Here is a 22,302-nt window from a genome sequence, read left to right on the forward strand (position 1 = left end):
TTCATGCTACACAAAATAGGGAATATTTTACCACTATAAAACACGAATTTATAGATTTCTGTCACCAACACACGACAACACGGGTGACCATTTCTCAAGTTTATAGGATAATAAGGAAGGGAATGGGGAAAATACAAAAATGTAAAAGAGAGGAAAAATGGTTAAAGGATATTGGATTAAACACAATTGAATGGAGGAATATATACAAAAATATAAAAAAGACAACGATTTCTAGTAATTTTAAGATTATTTGTTTTAATATTATCCATAGAATATACTTGACCCCAATATTGCTTAGTAAGATTTACAAGGAACGAGAACCATAATGCTGGAGACGTAGTAAAGAGTCTGCTATTTATATTCATATGATATGGACCTGTTCAAGTATGCAGTCGTACTGGCCAGAGGTCTTTGGAGCTTTAAGTGCAGAGTCTTTAATATCCCTTCCATATAAACTGGAAGTGGCTCTCCTAGGCTGTTTTCCATCACCATTTAGGGAAAGAGAGAAGAAAAGAGTCTGGACAAGAGGCCTCATGGCGGCAAAAGTCATTATAGCAAGAGAATGGGGATCAAAAAGAGTACCGAATATTAGGCAATGGAAAAATCTTCTTGCATTGATTGAGAGATATGAGGAATATGTGGTATGTCCTGAATGAGTATTAGCTTTGTCCCGAGATGGGGCGGGGAGGGTGGAGGGACCGGAGCAGCTACCGGTGAAGTTCACCGAGATGACCATCGGGGGGGGGGGGGGGGGGTGATCGGCGATAAGGTTGGATAGACAGAAGATGATCTGAGTCAAAAGTAATACGGAAGCGATTAGGGAGTTTGTGAAACCCCCTAAAATAGCGTAGACTATGCACTAGATTTGTATGTTTTTGTCTGTTCAATGTGTTATAACTCTTTATATTTGTAATGTTGGGAGATTGTGTATTGTTGTACTCAGACTCAGCACTGTTACATTTTATTCCAATTTTGTATTGTAAGAAAAAAACCAATAAACAAATTTAATATATATATTTGGGAATGTAAGGTATTTGGGAATATATTTATAATAAAGAAATATTTAAGTATTTTCATTTTCTTAATTCCCGGAAACCCCCCCTTTTTATATATATATATATATATATATATATATATATATAAAGGGGGGTTTTCCGGGAATTAAGAAAATGAAAATACTTAAATATTTCTTTATTATAAGTATTTTCATTTTCTTAATTCCCGGAAACCCCCCCTTTTTATATATATATATATATATATATTTATATATAAAGGGGGGTTTTCCGGGAATTAAGAAAATGAAAATACTTAAATATTTCTTTATTATAAATATATTCCCAAATACCTTACATTAGTTATAATTGCTCGTTTTGTCTGGGGAGCAATCATTAGGAGAAATAAAATGGCCACTGTCCTATTAGTCCACAAAAAACCTGTCCTAATCACACAGGATGACAAGTTACTTCAGAACACTGAGCCAAAGAACTGCCTCATCCTCCTCTCTGCTTTACCTGTCAGGGATTATGATCCTGAATACAGATGATAAGATCTTTAGCTGAATCTCTGTTGGAATTGAGTTCATGAGCAGATGTGGCTAATGAGCAGCAGCACTTGTATGCAGTCTCCATTACCACAGCCCCACATTAGCACAGTCTGTCCTGTGCTTCCTCTCTGTACTTCATGTCTCCTCATGAACTCCATTCCCACAAAGATTCAGCTAAATATCATATTAAACTGTATTCAGGATGATAATCCCTGACAAGCAGAGCATAGAGGAGGATGAGGCAGCGCTTTAGCTCAGTGTTGTGAAGTAACTTGTCCTCCTGCGTGATTAGGACAGGGTTTCTGTGTACTAATAGGACAGCAGCCATGTTGTTTCTCCTAATGATTTCTCCCCAGACAAAACGAGCCTTTATAACTAATGTAAGGTATTTGGGAATATATTTATAATAAAGTAATATTTGCGTATTTTAATTTTCTTAATTCCCGGAGAACCCCTTTAACATTGGGGGTCTGATTGCTGGTCTGACCTGAGGTCTAATGCAAAATATTTTTTTCTTATTGTCCTCCTCTAAAACCTAGGTGCGTCTTATAGGCCGTATAGTGCAAAACATGCGATAACTGGTGTTTTCAAAGGGTTAAATCAACTCAGGCCACTGACCTCGCACTGCCAACATAGAGGGTGATGCCCTGCATCATGTGCACTTCAGTTCAGCCTGGCTCTGGGCACAGGATCTGGCAATAAAGTGGGCAAATTGACACTTTTCACTGATTTGAATTAGTCACTGGTGTTTTTAAAGGGTTAAATGAATTTGGGTCACTGATCTCTCACTGCCAACATATAGAAAGTGCAGTTGAATTCAGCCTGGGCCGAAACAGGTTCTGGGTACAAGAACTGGCATCAAAGTGGGCAGACAGACACTTTTTAGTGATTAGAGTATATAGCTGGTGTTAATTGACTTTGAGCCACTGATCTTTGTGGGGGTTCACATCAGTTTTTTTTTAAACATATGCACATGATGTATACATTCAAAGGGTTTCTTAGATGCCATACAGTGGGATCTGTCAGGAGTGGGTTGTATTATGAAAAAAAAAAGTCAAGTACAGGCCAAGGTCAGGGCAGGCAGATTATTTGCAATCCGACAAACAATCCAAGGTCAGGGCGGGCAGCTCAGGGTCAGAACAAGGATGAGGTAAAAAGCCACAGAACTAGCAGAAGCCGGTACACATGCAGATGAATGTAGAACAGCACACCTTTGCTAGCCACTAGCAGACTAGAACCTGCTGCTCAGGCACCCTCCCACAGGAGAAGGTACCTTAAGGGCCATTTCACATGAGCGGGAATCACGTTCCGTGTGAGCGTGATTCTTCGTTTCTGGACTTGCAGGAGCGCAGGGCATTACGTAGATTTATAATGCTATGTGCCTTTAATTGACCGTTACTTCTACAGGATCATACTGACAGCTTTATGTCACTATGATTCTGTAGATACAGGTCACACAGAGGCAGTGCCGTCCTCTCTGGTGGCCGGGACCAGATAGGCTAGTGCTATAGTGTGCAAGCATGACCACCACTGATGGATTGCAGGGTGGTCATAACCATGGACACAAGCAGTGTATAATATGATGGAAAAATGAATCCAGCCAGCAAAGGAACAATCACAATACATTAGGAAGTGCCTTGTATTAACTTTCTGTACATGATGAATGCTATTTGCTGAAGTGAGGCATCCCCTTTAAAGGTGTTCTCTTACTTCAGCAAGTGGCATTTATCATGTAGAAAAAAAACACTTACTAAGGTATATATAGAACCTATGAACAATCATTCAGAGACCACAACATATCAGCACAGCTAATCTTTTTCTTTTTAGTAAATTTACTACCATTGTTCAGTGTGTGTCAGCTTGAATATTCAGTATAAAATTTTGTTCTAATACTGTGCTTGTTTTTTTTTTTTACTTTAAACTTGTCTTTGGGCGTTGTGAGCAGTCAGAGCCCAAAGCTGCCTGACTGCGCAGGTGCAACCCGCGTGTGGATTGTAGCTAGTCCTATAATACTCAAATACTGCTAGAGTTACAAAGCCGTGGTTATCATAAATATCTTCTGGGAAGCGCTGATAAAAAAGATTCTAGCCCAGTATAGGGCCCAGCAGCATTTTTTATTATTATTATATTGTTTTATTATTTTTATAATCATTTTTTTAATCAACCTATGTCAATGGTTATTTTAATAACTGTGTATTGTATGAGTATTTATCAGTAAATCTTTAGGATGTTCTCATACTGGATTTGGTTTGATTTAGGCTAATTTCACATTAGTGCCAGGCCGGATCCCCGCCGAAACATTTTAGCCCTAGTTTGAAACTAGCTCTATGCCTTGGGTGCCAATTATCTGGCTATACAATTTATCATTTGTGCATAATTTTGTGTGCTGTGTTTCTGAGTAGGTATAATCATTATAATAATTAGCATTGTCAAGTATAAAATGTCATACTCCAAGTCTGATACATTTGTCGCAGAGTATAAAGCATCCATTCCAATGTAACCTGCTGGTGTATTCATTACCCAGCCCTGCTGTATGTACAGCTCCTGGTGCTGATACATATACATTTCCTGCGGTATTGTGTATGCACTTGTTTCCTACCAGGATCTCCATAAAATGAATAATACCACTTAACTCCTCCATTGCAGAGAACCCACCTTGGTGCCTTGTTGTCAGGGGAACATTCAGTCGCTGGATTCCTTTTGATACCAGGTGGGGTACATTGTCCTTATGATGCCTGCTGGATGCCCTCGTATCCCCCGTTATTCTAGTAGTTGGTATTCCAGTTGGTAACATGGCATCTGCCACATGGTCTATTGTAATATTACCATAGGTACGCGGCATGTCTTCCCGCAAGAAACTGAGCCATTCAGATCAGGAAGTCATAAAGCGTGGGCTCACCTTTGAACACTATTTTACAGTTTAGATCTAGATTAAATCTTTGTCAAAAGTTGTGCAACTTCAATGCAATTCAAAAATACTACCTTAAAGGGGTTCTCCAGGCTTTTACTATTGATGACCTATCCTCAGGATAGGTCATCAATATCAGATCGGCGGGGGTCCGACACCCGGCACCCCCGCCGATCAGCCGTCTCCCTTCTCTCTCCCTGTTCGTTGATGCTGCTGTCTATGGTCTTTGCCATTGACAGCAGCAGGAAGAGAGAAGGGAGACGGCACGTGTGCACTGTGCGCGCCTTCTCCTGATCCATCTGATCAGCGGGGGTGCCAGGTGTCGGACCCCCACCAATCTGATACTGAGGATAGGTCATCAATAGTAAAAACCCAGACAACCCCTTTAAAGAGTTATAATGCAATGCGCCAATTAGCATACACTGCTTTGAACCATCAGGGGGTGTTCACCAGCACATCTTAGTCATTATGGAGACTAGACCCAGATGTATAACCCCCTCAGCTGCTGCGGTCAATAGCAATCATGGGACAGGGAGGGGGCGCTTTCTGTCCCCCAGTGCACACATTGCACTGTTGTCATGGGATGTGGGGGCCTAGTAAATGCCTCAGTCCTGCCGTGGTTAGCAATCCTATTACACCCACACAGAAGTATTGGAGTGTATTGCACAAGCAATCAAGTGAACCCACGTTCGATTCCCCTAGGGTGGGCTAAAAAAAAAGTTATAAAAAGATTTATTACATTTCTAAAAATATTAAAATGACCTCAAATATTACATTTAAAAAACAAACCTTTTCCCATTATCATATAAAAAATATACAAAAATAAACATAATTGGTATCGCTACATCAAAAAATTTCTGAATTAGGCTACATGCACACGAGCGTTGTTTGTTTCCGTGTCTGTTCAGTTATTTTTGCGGATAGGATGCGGACCCATTCATTTCAATGGGTCCGCAAAAAACGCTGTGCTGTCCACATAAGTATGTCCGTTCCGTAGCCCCGCAAAAAAATAGTCCTATTCTTGTCCGTTTCAGGCATTGTTACAATGGATTCACACAAAAAAAAAAACGGATGGCATTTTTTTTTTGGATCCGCAATTTGAGGACCACAAAACACATACGGTCGTGTGCATGTAGCCTTATTAAAATATCACGTTATTTATCCCACAAAATGAACACTTTAAAAAAATTGCCATTACCCTGCTGCACTCTCACAGCTCAAGTGTTTTGGGCCATAGCTGCTCAGGGCACTACGCAGTGTACGGAGCTGGAAGCAGGCAGCGCTGTGCCAGGGTACTGCAGCTCCCATTCAGGTAAATGGGAGTTGAGTTGCACTACATTGGCCCCTCAAACTACAGCTTTCTGATTCCGCTTTGCACACTGTATAGTTTCAGGAACTGCGCCTGCCCAAAACAGCTGATTGGAGGGGGGGGGGGGGGGGGTGCCCTGTGTTGGACCCCACCTATCTGATATTGATGACCTATCCTGATGATCTATCTGATCCTCCTGGATAAGCCCTTTGTCAGCCATGATGCAAAATCTCCATTGAGGTCCCTTTACATACAAATAACATGCCTCCTAAATGTCCCTCTTTTGGAGATATACAGTCCTTCTTTTTGACCCAAGTCCCTCTTTACCTCTTTGATATTTAAATGCCCCTCTTTTGCACCTAGGTAATAAACGCAGCAATAAGGCAAGACCATGTCCACTTATTTTTATGTTCAAGCTCTAAGCATTTACACCAGGGGCAGATTGGGAACTTAAAGTGGCCCTGGAAAAAAATCGTAAAAGTGGCCCCATGTTGTAGGTAGGTCCAAACTGACAGAAGGCGGGGCAACATAATTAGGCAGAGCCAACAGAAGTAGGCACGGCCAGCAATACCATAGTGCAGAGCAATATACCGCCTCAGCCGAACCAAATACCACAGTGCAGCACACAATACTGCCACCTGCTGAACAGTTTTCAAAACTGTATTGCTGTCCTCAGGACATAGATGCAGTTCAATTCAGGAGGACACCTGCGGCTGATGGCCAGGTGCGTAGGAGAGAATAGGATCATTGAGTACCTGGCTAGCGGCCGTGAGGAGGGCTGAGTGGCCCTCCCAGGGATCGACCCCTGGAAAATTTCACTGTATGGTCTATGGCCAATCTGCCCCTGACGCCGACAGAAGCAGGAGCGGGACTAACTGAGAATTTAGGTTCCCATCAGAATATCGTCCATCCCAGTGCCGGAGCGCTGCCCCTAGTGGGGAGCGCGTGTCTGTAGCACAATACTCTAGGTTAGCTCTGTAAAAGAAAATACGTTACAGGGTGGGCTCCTGATGATACTTGTTATGTAGAAACGCGTTGAGCCAGGCACCATGTTTCTGTAACCACAATTAGAGCTTGGCCTGTGTTTACTTTGAGCCGGGAGAATCCTTTTTGTTTTTCCTTTACATGTGGTCTGCAATAAGCTGCAGCTGGTAACGTCAGCGTGTCTTTGCGGCGTGTATCCGCATTCACATTGTGGACTATAGAGTTACATTGAGTCCATGTTGTGATACTTCTAGTGAATGCAAATTTACACGATTGTTGCAGACCACATTTGTAAGTGATTGTAGGTGGCTGTGTCAACTGTCACGGTGGTGTACATGACCATAGCCCCCTTTCTGTACAGTGAGGGCTAGCGGTGGAGTTCAGGGGCCATTTTCCACCATTGTGATATCTGTATGGTGGGTCTCTGATAGATATTTCTCCCCCTGCCCTGTATATTTCATCAAATCCCCCCCCCCTTCCTTTTTAGAATGTATATTTTATGAAACTTTTTTGTTTCGTTTTTAAGCATTCCACACTACTGGACTATATCCCATCAGCATATACATAATTCCTGATATGGAGATATCATTTTCTTTTTCATTTGCACAATTTTATACATGATTTTGGTACAATATAAAAAAGATAAGATGGTAATAATTAAAATAATCACATTAGCTGTTAGTAAGCAGAAAAATAGAAGAACTGAATGAGTTAACAAAGCTGCCAATATCCAAAGGGAATGAAACTTATTTTATGTCTATATTTGAAAAGGGGATTTTCGTGAGTTCATCTAGCAATGTGATGCAAAGTATCCATTTGTGCAGTGAGTCAGAACCCGCCGGGCATCCGGCTTGTGATAACACTTTCCTATTATGCATACTCTGCAGTAAAATATTCTCCTATGGCAATCGGCCGAAGACAAGATTCGGCGGCTTACGAAGGCGTTCCCGTGTATCATGCTTTGTGCATGTTCGTTCTTAGCGCTGGAGTAAAAATTTTACTTATTTCATCAGTTCATTTCCTTTTTTACAATAAACATCATTTTCTCCTGCACAAAAATATTCTGACCCATTCATACTGTTTATCCCTCATGCATACAATACAGTACTGCCATTGCATAATGTGGTGGAGACCCTCTAAATATTGTTAGAACCGCTCTACCACTTGTAGTATTCCCTGTGTTGAGGCTTAGGAGTTTATATATCTTCTCTTATGGAAAGTAGTGTGGTGATGTGTACAGTATAAGTGCTGGGAGGTGTGTATATTCCACCCAGATACCTAGGCTGGGTGAGATAACTGAAATCCAGAAAGCTCCAGTGGTTTCAGCAAAGTGTAGTTTGCTGAGACAGTTTTGTCTAGATGTTGTTCTGGGCTGGATTTCATGTGGACTGGGGGATAGGCTTGGTAGTGGGCTCTACCAGTCCACACCCTTCCACTACATGTATTGTCTTTTGCCAGAGGTGATCGCAGGCGAGGCCTGCTGCTGTAAACACGGAGAGATAGAACAACCCTCTGTGTATGACTTGGAGGGAGAAAGGCTGAGGAAGCCTGGAAGGCTCTGTGTGGTCTCAGCCAGGAGGGCTGAGGGGTCACGGGGCTTTGTAAAGCCTAAAGTTTGGGGGGCCCAGCGACGCCTACGGAAAGAGGGTCGCACGGTCAGAGTCGGGAGGACTTCTGGACCATCTCCCCCCCGAAGGGTGCTGGTGTGGTCACAGCCTGGAGGCTGCTAGACCGTATATGGCTGAGGAAGCCGGATCTAATCCCATGTGTGAACGGCGCTCTATTGGTGAGGTAGAGACAACACGTGTATTAGGTAGAGCCCAGACTGGCAGGTGTTTATTTTCGATGTTTATGTGTGTGATAGTGCTGAAGTACCAAAATAAAGCACCTTTTGGACTTGAACCCCGTTGTCAGATAAGCCTGTGATTGCGACCCCCTGTGAGAGAGCGATCCCTTACAGTAGTTATACTGTGTATCTTGCATATTGCTGTATGTTGGCACTCCAGTTACAAACACTTGATGTTGACTGTGCCCTTTCCAATGTGGCGACAGGGTGAAACACAGCCCCAGATTCCATGATTGGCGGACAAGTAGTGTATACAGTGTTGGCCCTTTTCAGTGTTGGAGCACACAGACATAGCGGCTCCATACTGCTCTCCTGGCCTAATGGCTAACTGATAAAAGAGGATGTCCTTCCTCCAGGGAACCTGATTGGGTTGTAAGCCCATGTAATTGCATTGGCCCTGTGATGATCTGGGTCAGAGGCCAGAGGATACAGTGACGTTGTTGCCAGCTGGTCTTTTCCTGGATTCCACTGCAGTCCATGTGGCAATATCAGCCACACAGAGACCAATGCAGTAGGAGGACCTTGCGTTGAGAGACTTACCTTTAGGCAGGTCTTAGAGAGACCACCATGATACCACCATGACTTCAGCTAGTCTTAGGGAGACTCTATAACATCAAGTCACCATACAACGACTGAATTACTACTGCATTTATTGCATTATTCTAAGTTGGACTGTGTAATGCTGCGTCTCTCTTGTATGTGAAAAAGTGTTGCACTGCTACATGTCCGACCAAAATTGCCATGTTTCCATGTTGTGTGATTTCACTATGGAGGTTTGTGGGAACTTGGCTGTAAGTTGTATCTTAGCACCTCTCAGACCGTTGTTCACACTCCGTAGGTAGCTTAGTGGTAGGAACCCATGCCACACTGAGATACCTTGACGGTGGTGCAAAAGGGCTCTGATGTGTTCCTTACAGGTATACATTGGCTAAAGTCTTAGTTCTTAACATCAGCAAGAGGGATTAGCCAGTTGCATATCATTGTGGTGAACCTTTCGCAGTGATGTATTTTTATATTTGCATCCACACATTATTCCATCTTGTGCAGGATTCTTTTCTGGTGCATGTGGTCCGCTGCCGACATCCTCCATTGTATGCATTTTTCTGGGGATCGCCATTAGCAACTGATCACATGCGGAGGAATTGCTTCCCCGGTTATAAGCACGCCACAGTGTTTGGGGTTTTTGAGAATTTCCTCCCATTTAGGCCACTTTATTTCAGTTATTTTTCTTGATGTTTCCATGTTGTCATCAGATCTTTCTGTTTTCCAGTCTCAGACTTAGGGGTGACCCTATAACTTCTGTAAACTATGTATCACTTGTGTAGGTTTCTTCTAATAAGCAGTATGCTTTCTAGCATTAGTTAGCTGTTTATGTTGTTCAACTCTTTATACCACGCCTTTTGCTTTTAGTCATCCGCAGTGTATCTACTTTTGGAAAGTACCTAATCAGCTGTGTGCTGTGACATTTTCTTCTCCATAAAAAAAAGAAAAAAAAAGACAGTTGATGACTAATTCTTTGAGTAAACAAAACGTGGGGGTTTTCTAAAAATGACACCAAGGTTTCAAATTTCTGGTGTTATTAAAGGTGTTTTACCAAAAATATTTCAAATAAGCTAAGTATGTGTATTTTAAATCCCCTACCACTCTTGCACCAATACCATTCCCATCTGCTGATCTTTGTCTATAGGACTGCAGATATGACATGTCAACCCGGCAAGAGGTAGCCGATTATGTGCTGCATCAGTGACCATACCTGATTGACTGTTGTGGTCATAATAGGAGTCCAGGACACTGGTGGAGTGGAACAACAAGGTGAGTGTATAATTTTGTTATTTTAACACCACTTACATTAGAGATGAGTGAATCGATTAAAAATAAAATTTGTTAGAAATTTCACAAAAGTTTATCTGCCATATGAGTTTTTTTGTGATTCGTCTAGGAAAAATTGTGTAAAAATACTCCCAGCACCATTTTATTGTGAGTATTGGCAGGTAAAACCATAAGGAAGGAACAAGATGGAGGATCCCACAACACTGGAAGGAAGTGGGGGGGGGGGGGGGAGGCTTGCCTTGATTGGTTTAGAGAGACAGCCTGTTCAGCCAATCAGGGGCAGGATTCAGAATGGTCCTTTGCTTTGAACATCATAGAACACCATTCTGTGTTCAGCTTGTGACATGAAAGTAGGTGTTGTGGCAGTGTCTGGCAAAAAGCAATTGCACACCATCAGTTCTCACTAGTCAACCGTCAGATGGTCAGATAGTGAAGAAAGTGGAAAAGAAAAGAATATAATTCACTGAAAGCACCACTAAAACTTAACTTTTAATAGAGATATCATCCCTGATAAAATCTGCAATATTCACTTGGCCATTTGTATAAAGCTGAGTACATAAAATAAAAGGAAAAGAAAAACAATTCTCTATCTCTCACCCTATATCTATTTAAGCTCTACCTATAGGTGGAATAGCCGCCCTGATACGGGCGATCCCGTGTCAGGAACTGTCACGGCGGACAGGATCTCAGATACACAGACAACCAAATACACAAGTGTCTAGGCTAGATGCTGGGGACAGGCACATCCCTGACTTATCTCCCTATGCTGCTAAGCCCACATTCAGACCTTGATGGTAGGTATGAAGTGTCCTCGTGCCTGGACTGCAAACACCCTAGAATCTCTGAGATGGTGAAAGGGGAGAAGGGGCAGAAGACACACAAATAGCCTAGACCGCAAACCACACAAACAGAAATCAAACTTATCTGAGCTGGAACAGACAATCCTTCCTTCCTTGAATCCAAGGCCAGACAGAAATCTATAACCCGCACTGCCCTCTGGGATTGAAGGCAATTTAAGCCAATGACCCCACCCAGAGCACCTGAAGGAAGGCGGATCCAGCATGATTCCAAAACAAACAATCTGACAGACCTCCGCACACCTTCCGAGCAGGGCATGACAGGAACCTCCTAATTGCCCTAATAGGTCCCTGGCACAGTGATAGATCCCATCACCAATGAACTTGCGATGTCCGTCAGTCAGGTAGAGTATAAACATCCACTGTATGGTTAACAGGTAACGTACAGTTATAACGAGACATACAAAAAAATACAAGAAAAATCCTCAGAGAGTATATATATATATAGTGATGTAAGGTTATTGCCACAACAGATTATTTCTAAATCTCGTTCACATCCCAACACGTTTCATTGTGCCAGAACAGGCCACAGCTCATCAGGGGACAAATCAGATTAGATTGTATCCTGAGGATAAGATACACACATACAAATAACTCAAACTATTTTTTCCCCCCAGGTTTCAATGAGAGATATGATAAATAATATCGTGGTTTCAGGTGTAATAACTGGCAATATGTCATACAGCACTCTTATAAGTCATGTTTATATACCAATCTCCGTGAGCCTTTTAGGGACCAACAAGTAGAGCACTAATTTAAAAGGTATACACAAAAGAGCCCCAGCAGATATTCAATGATAAGGGGATAGATAAATGCTTTCAGTAGATCATTTGCTCAAGGACCTGTGGGGATTTGCTCTGGTAGGCAGGTTAGCGGACACAGTATAGAGGCAATCAAAAAGTCTTTACCTTAAACAGTTCAGTGTTTATTCACACAGAAGGCAAAACAAAATATCAGTTCGCAGTCTTGGTGTTTGTTCACACCATGGAAAGTCCACAGAACACATTCACCTTGTTAGCAGTTTTTCATCAGCGGTCCCCAGGTGGCTTTAGGGGCCTGTTTTCCAGCATGCGGCTCTCAGCCCTTTTGCATGACACACATCTTCAGATCCCAAACCACAGAGGCTCCACAGCTTCACTGTGAGATGGAGGATAATCCACACTACCTGATTGATGGTGACTGCTTTTTATAAGCCTCCCAAGACCCAGCCTGGAACGTGGGGAGCAGCCACCCACCCAGCACTTTGGCTACTCCCAGTAAGAGCCGTCCCGGATCGGCTTTATAGCCATACTAAACAGCTGAAGTGTCAGACTGCAAAGCAATAATGACAACAGGAAAAAAACGGCTCTTACCTCACCGAGGCCAGGAACCTTGGTGACACGTACCGACCATCAATGATGGCCCCTTGTTCCTTCCTACAGACCATGTAAGGTCCAATACTTGCGATCTTAGAGATGCAGAAGTCATGTCCCAAAGGAAATAAGGATAGGCAGTGCTGTAATGACGATGCAGCAGCATGACGGTTTGGATGGCAGGTGAGGAGCCTCTTTAAATGAGTGCTTTTTAAATTAGTGCTCTACTTGTTGGTCCCTAAAAGGCTCACAGAGATTGGTATATAAACATGACGGATAAGAGTGCTGTATGACATATTGGCAGTTATTACACCTGAAACCACTATATGTTTTATCATATCTCTCATTGAAACCTGGGGAATTTTTTTTTTTTTAGTTATTTGTATGTGTGTATCTTATCCTCAGGATAAGGCCTCATGCACACGACAGTTTTTTTTCACGGTCCGCAAAAACGGGGTCCGTGGGTCCGTGATCCGTGACCGTTTTTTCGTCCGTGGGTCTTCCTTGATTTTTGGAGGATCCACGGACATGAAAAAAAAGTCGTTTTGGTGTCCGCCTGGCCGTGCGGAGCCAAACGGATCCGTCCTGAATTACAATGCAAGTCAATGGGGACGGATCCGTTTGATGTTGACACAATATGGTGCCATTTCAAACCGATCCGTCCCCATTGACTTTCAATGTAAAGTCTGGAGTTCTTTTATACCATCGGATTGGAGTTTTCTCCAATCCGATGGTATATTTTAACTTGAAGCGTCCCCATCACCATGGGAACGCCTCTATGTTAGAATATACTGTCGGATATGAGCTACTTCGTGAACCTCAGATCCGACAGTATATTCTAACACAGAGGCGTTCCCATGGTGATGGGGACGCTTCAGGTTAGAATACACTACAAACTTTGTACAAGACTGCCCCCTGCTGCCTGGCAGCACCCGATCTCTTACTGGGGGATATGATAGCACAATTAACCCCTTTAGGTGCGGCACCTAAAGGGGTTAATTGTACTATCATATTCCCCTGTAAGAGATCAGGGCTGCCAGGCAGCAGGGGGCAGCCCCCCCCTCCCCAGTTTGAATATCGTTGGTGGCACAGTGTGCCCCCACCATCGCCCCCCCCTCCCTCCCTCTATTGTATTAAATCGTTGGTGGCACAGTGTGCCAACCACCATCGGCCCCCCTCCCTCCCTCTATTGTATTAAATCGTTGGTGGCACAGTGTGCCAACCACCATCGGCCCCCCTCCCTCCCTCTATTGTATTAAATCGTTGGTGGCACAGTGTGCCAACCACCATCGCCCCCCCCTCCCTCTATAGCAGTAACATTGGTGGCAGTGTGCGGTCTCAACAGTAGAAGATTCATACTTACCTGCTTGCTGCTGCGATGTCTGTGTCCGGCCGGGAGCTCCTCCTACTGGTAAGTGAAAGGTCTGTGCGGCGCATTGCTAAAGAACTATCACTTACCAGTAGGAGGAGCTCCCGGCCGTTCACAGACATCGCAGCAGCAAGCAGGTAAGTATGAATCTTCTACTGTTGAGACCGCACACTGCCACCAATGTTACTGCTATAGAGGGAGGGGGGGGGCGATGGTGGTTGGCACACTGTGCCACCAACGATTTAATACAATAGAGGGAGGGAGGGGGGCCGATGGTGGTTGGCACACTGTGCCACCAACGATTTAATACAATAGAGGGAGGGAGGGGGGCCGATGGTGGTTGGCACACTGTGCCACCAACGATTTAATACAATAGAGGGAGGGAGGGGGGGCGATGGTGGGGGCACACTGTGCCACCAACGATATTCAAACTGGGGAGGGGGGGGTCTGCCCCCTGCTGCCTGGCAGCCCTGATCTCTTACAGGGGAATATGATAGTACAATTAACCCCTTTAGGTGCCGCACCTGAAGGGGTTAATTGTGCTATCATATCCCCCTGTAAGAGATCGGGTGCTGCCAGGCAGCAGGGGGCAGTCTTGTACAAAGTTTGCAGTGTATTCTAACTAGAAGCGTCCCCATCACCATGGGAACGCTTCTGTGTTAGAATATACTGTCGGAAATGAGTTTTCACGAAGTGAAAACTTAGATCAGAAAAAGCTTTTATGCAGACGGATCTTCGGATCCGTCTGTATGAAAGCAACCTACGGCCACGGATCACGGACACGGATGCCAATCTTGTGTGCATCCGTGTTCTTTCACGGACCCATTGACTTGAATGGGTCCGTGAACCGTTGTCCGTCAAAAAAATAGGACAGGTCATATTTTTTTGACGGACAGGATACACGGATCACGGCCTCGGCTGCAAAACGGTGCATTTTCCGATTTTTTCACGGACCCATTGAAAGTCAATGGGTCCGCGAAAAAAAACGGAAAACGGCACAACGGCCACGGATGCACACAACGGTCGTGTGCATGAGGCCTAAGAGTGGCCTGTTCTGGCACAGTGAAAAGTGTTGGGATGTGAACGTGATTTAGAAATAATCTGGTGTGGTAATAACCTTACATCACTATATACAAGTGGATATAAAAAGTCTACACACCCCTGTTAAAATGTCAGGTTTCTGTGATGTAAAAAAATAAGACAAAGATAAATCATTTCAGAACTTTTTCCACCTTTAATGTGACCTATAAACTGTACAACTGAATTGAAAAACAAACTGAAATCTTTTAGGTAGAGGGAAGAAAAAATATAACAATAAAATAATATGGTTGCATAAGTGTGCACACCCTAAACTAATACTTTGTTGAAGCACCTTTTGATTTTTTTACAGCACTCAGTCTTTTTGAGTATGAGTCTATCAGCATGGCACATTTTGACTTGGCAAGATTTGTCCACTCTTCTTTGCAAAAACTTCTTTGCAAATCTGTCAAATTGCGAGGGCATCTCCTGTGCACAGCCCTCTTCAGATAACCCTACAGATTTTCAATCGGATTCAGGTCTGGGCTCTGGCCGGGCCATTCCAAAACTTGAATCTTCTTCTGGTGAAGCCATTCTTTTGTTGATTTGGATGTATGCTTTGGGTCGTTGTCATGCTGAAAGGTGAAGTTCCTCTTTATGTTCAGCTTTCTAGCAGAAGCCTGAAGGTTTTGTGCCAATATTGACTGGTATTTGAAGCTGTTTATAATTCCCTCTAGCTTAAGTAATGCCCCAGTTCCAGCTGAAGAAAAACAGCCCCAAAGCATGATGCTGCCACCACCATGCTTCACTATGGGTATGGTGTTCTTTTGGTGATGTGCAGTGTTGTTTTTGCACCAAACATATCTTTAGGAATTATGGTCAAAAAGTTCAACCTTGGTTTCATCAGACCATAACACCTTTTCCCACATGCTTTTGGGAGAATTCAGATGTGTTTTTGCAAAATGTAACCTGGCTTGGATGTTTTTCTTCGTAAGAAAAGGCTTTCGTCTTGCCACGCTACCCCATAGCCCAGACATATGAAGAATACGGGAGATTATTGTCACATGTACCACACAGCCAGTTATTCCTTCAGCTCCTTTAATGTTGCTGTAGGCCTCTTGGTTGCCTCCCAGATCAGTTTTCTTCTCGTCTTTTCATCAATTTTGGAGGGACGTCCAGTTCTTGGTAATGTCACTGTTGTGCCAGATTTTCCCCGCTTGATGATGACTGTCTTCACTGTGTTCTATGGTATATCTAAAGCTTGGAAATTCTTTTGTACCCTTCTCCTGACTGATACCTTTTAACAATGAAATCCCTCTGATGCTTTGGAAGCTCTCTGTGGACCATGGCTTTTGCTGTGGGATGCAAGTAAGAAAATGTCAGAAAAAAACAACTAGAGCAGCTGAACATTATTTGTGGTTAATCAGAGGCACTTTAAATGATAGCAGGTGTATGCTGACTCCTATGTAACATGATTTTGAATGTGATTGCTTAATTCTGATCTCAGCTAGATCCCCAGTTATAAGAGGGTGTGCACAATTATGCAACCACATTATTTTAGTTTTATTTGTTTTCTTCCCTCCACCTAAAAGATTTCAGTTTGTTTTTCAATTGAGTGGAACAGTTTATAGGTCACATTAAAGGTAGAAAAAGTTCTGAAATTATTTATCTTTGTCTCATGTTTTTTACAGCACAGAAGCCTGACATTTTAACAGGGGTGTGTAGACTTTTTTTCATATCCACTGTATATACTCTCTGAGGATTTTTCTTGTATTTTTTGTATGTCTTGTTATAACTGTACGTTACCTGTTAACCATACAGTGGATGGTTATACTCTACCTGACTGACGGACATTGCGAGTTCATTGGTGATGGGATCTATCACTGTTCTAGGGACCTTAGAGGGCAATTAGGATGTTGCTGACATTGGATCGCCCCTATCAGGGCAGCTATTCTGTCTATCGGTAGGGCTTAAATAGATATAGGGTGAGAGATAGGGAATTGTTTTTCTTTCCATTTTTTCTTTTATGTACTCAGCTTTAGGCTACATGCACAAGACCATGCAGTTTTCTGCGGTCTGCAAACCGCGAATCCGCAAAAAAACAGAAGCCATCCGTGTGCCTTCCGCAATTTGCGGAATGGAACGGGCGGCCCATTGTAGAAATGCCTATTCCTTTCCGCAAAACGGACAAGAATAGGACACGCTATATTTTTTTTGCGGGGCCACGGAACGGTGCAACGGATGCAGACATCTCACGGAGTGCTGTCCGCATCTTTTGCGGCCCCATTGAAGTGAATGGGTCCAGATCCGAGCCGCCAAAACTGCGGCTCGGATGCGGACCCGAAAAATGGTCGTGTGCATTAGGCCTTATACAAATGGCCAAGTGAATATTGCAGATTTTTTCAGGGATGATATCTCTATTAAAAGTTGCGTTTTAGTGGTGCTTTTAGTGAATTAAAAAGCAATTGCAGACACAAATAAAATACATTAGATTTAGGGGCTCACCAGAGTGGAGCTGCAGCTAGAACCACTAAGCTAATTTAAAACATAACAAACAGCTCACAGATTCAAAATACAAAAATACTATTTATTACACCATTCGCAAGATTCATATCATATAAAATGTCTTAAACCTTCTAATTCATACCAAATAGTAAGTCTCGGTCCCTTTTGATACCTGATTGCGGAGCTCACGCAAACAGGACCAAAATCAATTCACACAGTGCGTTATATAGTCTCTGCTTCAATGTAAATCTTTACTTGATCTCTATATGTATTATTTATTTATATGTGTCAAGTAAAGATTTACATTGAAGCAGAGACTTTATACCGAACTGTGTGAATTGATTTTGGTCCTGTTTGCGTAAGCTCCGTAATCAGGTATCAAAAAGGACCGAGACTTTACCTACAGTATTTGGTATGAATTGGAAGGTTTAAGGCTACTTTCACACTAGCGTTCGGGCGGATCCGTTCTGAACGGATCCGCTCATATTAATGCAGACGGAGGCTCCGTTCAGTACGGATCCGTCTGCATTAATAACTTTAAAAATATTCGCAAGTGCGCAAGTGCGCAAGTAGCCTGCGCGGATCCGTTCAGACTTTCAATGTAAAGTCAATGGGGGACGGATCCGCTTGAAGATTGAGTCAATTGGTGACATCTTCAAGCGGATCCGTTCCCATTGACTTACATTGTAAGTCTGAACGGATCCGCACGCCTCCGCACGGCCAGGCGGACACCCGAACGCTGCAAGCAGCGTTCAGCTGTCCGCCTGTCCGTGCGGAGGCGAGCGGAGCGGAGGCTGAACGCCGCCAGACTGATGCAGTCTGAGCGGATCCGCTCCATTCAGACTGCATCAGGGCTGGACGGCTGCGTTCGGGTCCGCTCGTGAGCTCCTTCAAACGGAGCTCACGAGCGGACCGACGAACGCTAGTGTGAAAGCAGCCTAAGACATTTTATATGATATGAATTTTGTGAAAGGTGTAATAAATTGTATTTTGAATCTGTGAGCCGGCCGTTGTTTGTATTGTTTTAAATTGCAGACACAAGCCAGCAATGTATCTGTACTAAGGACATTATAGGGAGAGAATAAGGAAATACAATTAGGTAGATTTTTGGTAACTTGATCAGGGAAAGCTTTGAAGGAGTGAGGGACAAGAAACCCAGTTGTGTGCTTAACACAGCGGCTGGTAGCTAGTTCTGCACAAAAAACCCTGCAAGAAAAAGAAACTATTTTTTTTTCTGTATATGGACAGCCAGCTTTTAAAAAACTAAAACAAACAAGGGGGTCATTTACAGTCAGAAATACGCCTTTATTAGGTATTTCTGACGCTGATTGCGACACAAAGGTTATTTGCGCCGCAATCTGTGACTTTTCCCTGCTCATGCCAGGTCTATAACAAGTGGGTGTGGTATGCGAAGGGAAGGGGACGGATTGACAGGCCCATCTAATCATTTTCTACGCCTGTTTTAGGGTAGCTGGCTTACATTTAGACTGGTGCTGCTGGATACGCCGAAGTTACGTAGAGGCTATCACCTCTACGTAACTTCGGTGGATCCACTGCCAGTGCAGGGGCATATTAAGACTATAATATTAATGGAGCACATTATAAGGGAGCATTTTTCGACTGTCACACATTATAAGTAGAATTATTACTACCAGGGGCATTATGGTAAGCTTTATTACATGGGACTATGGGAAATATGAATACTAGTATGGGCACTATGGGAGCATTATTACTTCTGGACACTAGTACTGTTAGGGACACTGTAGGAGAACTATTACTACTAAGTGCACTCTGGCAGAGAATTATTACTATTGTTGGGACTTTGGGAGCACTATTACTGTGGGGGCACCCTGGCACTGTATCAGCTTAGCACAATTCTTTTTGGGTGACATGTTTACACTATTATGTCAGGGACAACATTTGCTGGGTGCAGTTATTTTTTAGGGCACTAAGTGCCAATAATTATTGAAAGGGCACTATCTGTGTGGTACTAGAACTGCGGCAACACCCTCGTTGCTCTTAGAGGCTCATTTGCATATATTAAAAATTAAAAAATAAAAAAAAAATTCACCAATGCAGGCACATATGAACATGAGATCAACACAGATGCCTTGATATGCCAAGCGCACATGCAACAAGTCAGCTAGTTTCATAGGGACAAATCTGCTGATAATGTTGTTTCCATACAGCATTAAAATGTATTGGCTCTGTGTAGCCAAACTCCGTCTTTCGTATCTTTGGTTAATTACTATAGTATTCCTATTTGCGTATTTAATAACATTTTAGAATAGGAATCCGAAGTGGGCTTTGATACTGGCTGGTGCCTCGGTACTAGTGTTGAGCGAAGCGAGGTTCAGATCATAGATCCAAAGTCGCTTCGGTCAAAACTTTGTTTGAATGCTGTACGGAGATTCGTCTCTGTATGGCATTTAAATGTATGGGCTGCGGCGAGGCAAAGTGAGTTATCGCCGAAGTCCTGCGAGACTTTGGGATTTGATTTTTGCAATTTAAAATCATTTTAGAAGATGGATCCGAAGTCGGCTTCGGTACCGATATACCAGTCGGTACCGAAGCCAACTTTGGATCCATGTTTTACAATGGTTTAACATTTTAAAAATCAATGGCCGAATTTATTCACCGAAGTCTTGCGAGACTGCGGTGATAACTCACTTCGCCTCGCCAGTGTCCGTACAGCATTAAAACGGAGTTTGAAACGAATTGACTTCGGATCTGGGATCCAAAGCTTAATTCACTGAACACTACTCGGTATCAAAGCCCACTTCGGATTTATATTTTAAAAATTTTTTTTTTTCAGGCCAATTGGAGCATATTTGATTTGTGCAGAATCGATTCAGACACGAATCAAAGTTTTGGAAATATTCAACAAATCAGACCCAAAATGAATTTCAAGAAATTCTCTCATCTCTAACTTACATATATTAAAGGGAATCTGTCAGTGAGAAATCCACTGTTCATGGAGGCACAATGCCTTGTAGGGCTAGCTCAGATCACTTAACAATCCGTTGCTTCATTCTGGAGAAAAAGTACTGTAAATCCATATGCAAATGGACAGTTAAACGGGTTATCCAACCTCTATAATAACCCCCAATGCCTGGGCCCCCCAGATAGATTATACTTACCCCGCTCCCCAGAACCCGCGGATCAATGCAGGCCGTAACGGGGACGAGCCTCCCTAGCATTGCGGGTGATGCTAGGGAAGCTCGTCCCTGTCACAGCCTGCTATTGGCTGCCCCCCCTCCCTATGCGCCGGATGTTTTGCCGTGCTGGGATCAGGAGCAACCCTGGTGCTGGGGAGCGGGTAAGTATCATCTATATGAAGGGCCCCGACATTACGGGGTCATTTTAGGGGTTGGATAACCCCTTTAAGTGCACCAAGGGTGGGCCCAAGCCTCTCTGTGGACCCTTACTCATCCTGCTTCCTTTTCCAGCACTTCCCCCTTATTCTTCATTGACAGGGCCGGGTGAGATGACCATGCAGTAACCTGAATGTCAGATATACATATTGTGGGGAACTGGAGCGGTGACTGACTGTGGGGTTCCAGCTGAAATGGGTGGAATCAGAGATAACTCCAGTCCAGATGTTTAGTCCCTTAATATTAAAATTTTACAAAGAAAGGGGCCTCCCTCCATCGCCCCAGTGAAGTGATGGGGTGCCAGTGGTTGGTATGGCAGCTGGGAGCCTAACACTGTCCCCTAAATCTGGTATCTTAGTATCGCTATTAAATTCTTCCCAATATGCAGCCCCTGAAACATTTCTCGGGAGCTGCCAACTGTGTCATCATTACACTGTGAATGGAATAATGGTCTCCAGGCTATTGCCCAGTTTACTGCCTGAATGTTATTCAAAGAGAGTGTAGTGATAGAAATGTTCTTACATACTGCCTATTCAAGTAAATAAGTAGAAGCTGTATATAGATTTCCAACTTGAGTTCAAAAGGCTGTATACTGAACACACTGCCATTTATCAAAACTTGTGCAAGGGAAAAGTGGCTTAGTTGCCTATTGCAACCAATCAGATTTCTCCTTTTATTTTCAAATGGAGCTCTGAAAAATGCCAGTTTTCCTTTGCACCAGTTTTGATAATCCCCGACCCCATTTTATGACATATGCATTTACTATATTCATGTAAGGTATTAATAGGCCATATTCGCAGCCACCACTAGATGGGACTGGTGTCTCTGTCTCTATATAAAGAGTGAGAATATTCTGGTCAGTGAGTCTAATCAGCCAGTCTAGACCAGTTTTAGGTCTAGCCAGTAAACATTTCAGATCAAATGTAGAAGCTGACAGTTTAGCCTGTCCTTGAGTAGGTACCAACCAGGACAAGGCCTCAAAAGAACATCTACAAAAAGCAGGCCAGAAGAGAGAGAGGTATAGAGTAGTAGTGTATAGTCTTCTGGCCATGGAAATACTTAGCAGCTTGATCACCTATGTGAGAAGATATCTACATCCAGCAGTGGAAATTGTGGACTCTCAACCTGTTCAAAAAAAGCTCAGAGAATAGTCTGATGTTTAGTGTCCGCTCTGTTTATTTAATTTCAAACAGAAATGTGCGCACCCCATGCCTGGATGCTTATGTCAATGTCAGCTTAAGAAGTGCAGCATATGGCCTATTAACTACCTATGAAGCTATGAAACCAGTACAACTGTGGAAAGTGCATTTTATGTACCAGCTGCCAGTCCATTCATGGTAAGAACTATCCTAATATGTTTGTATTTGCTTTCATCAATAAAGAACTGTTCTACTGCACTACTGCCTCA

The sequence above is a fragment of the Bufo gargarizans genome, chromosome 9 (assembly GCF_014858855.1).
Source record: "Bufo gargarizans isolate SCDJY-AF-19 chromosome 9, ASM1485885v1, whole genome shotgun sequence".
NCBI lineage: Eukaryota > Metazoa > Chordata > Amphibia > Anura > Bufonidae > Bufo > Bufo gargarizans.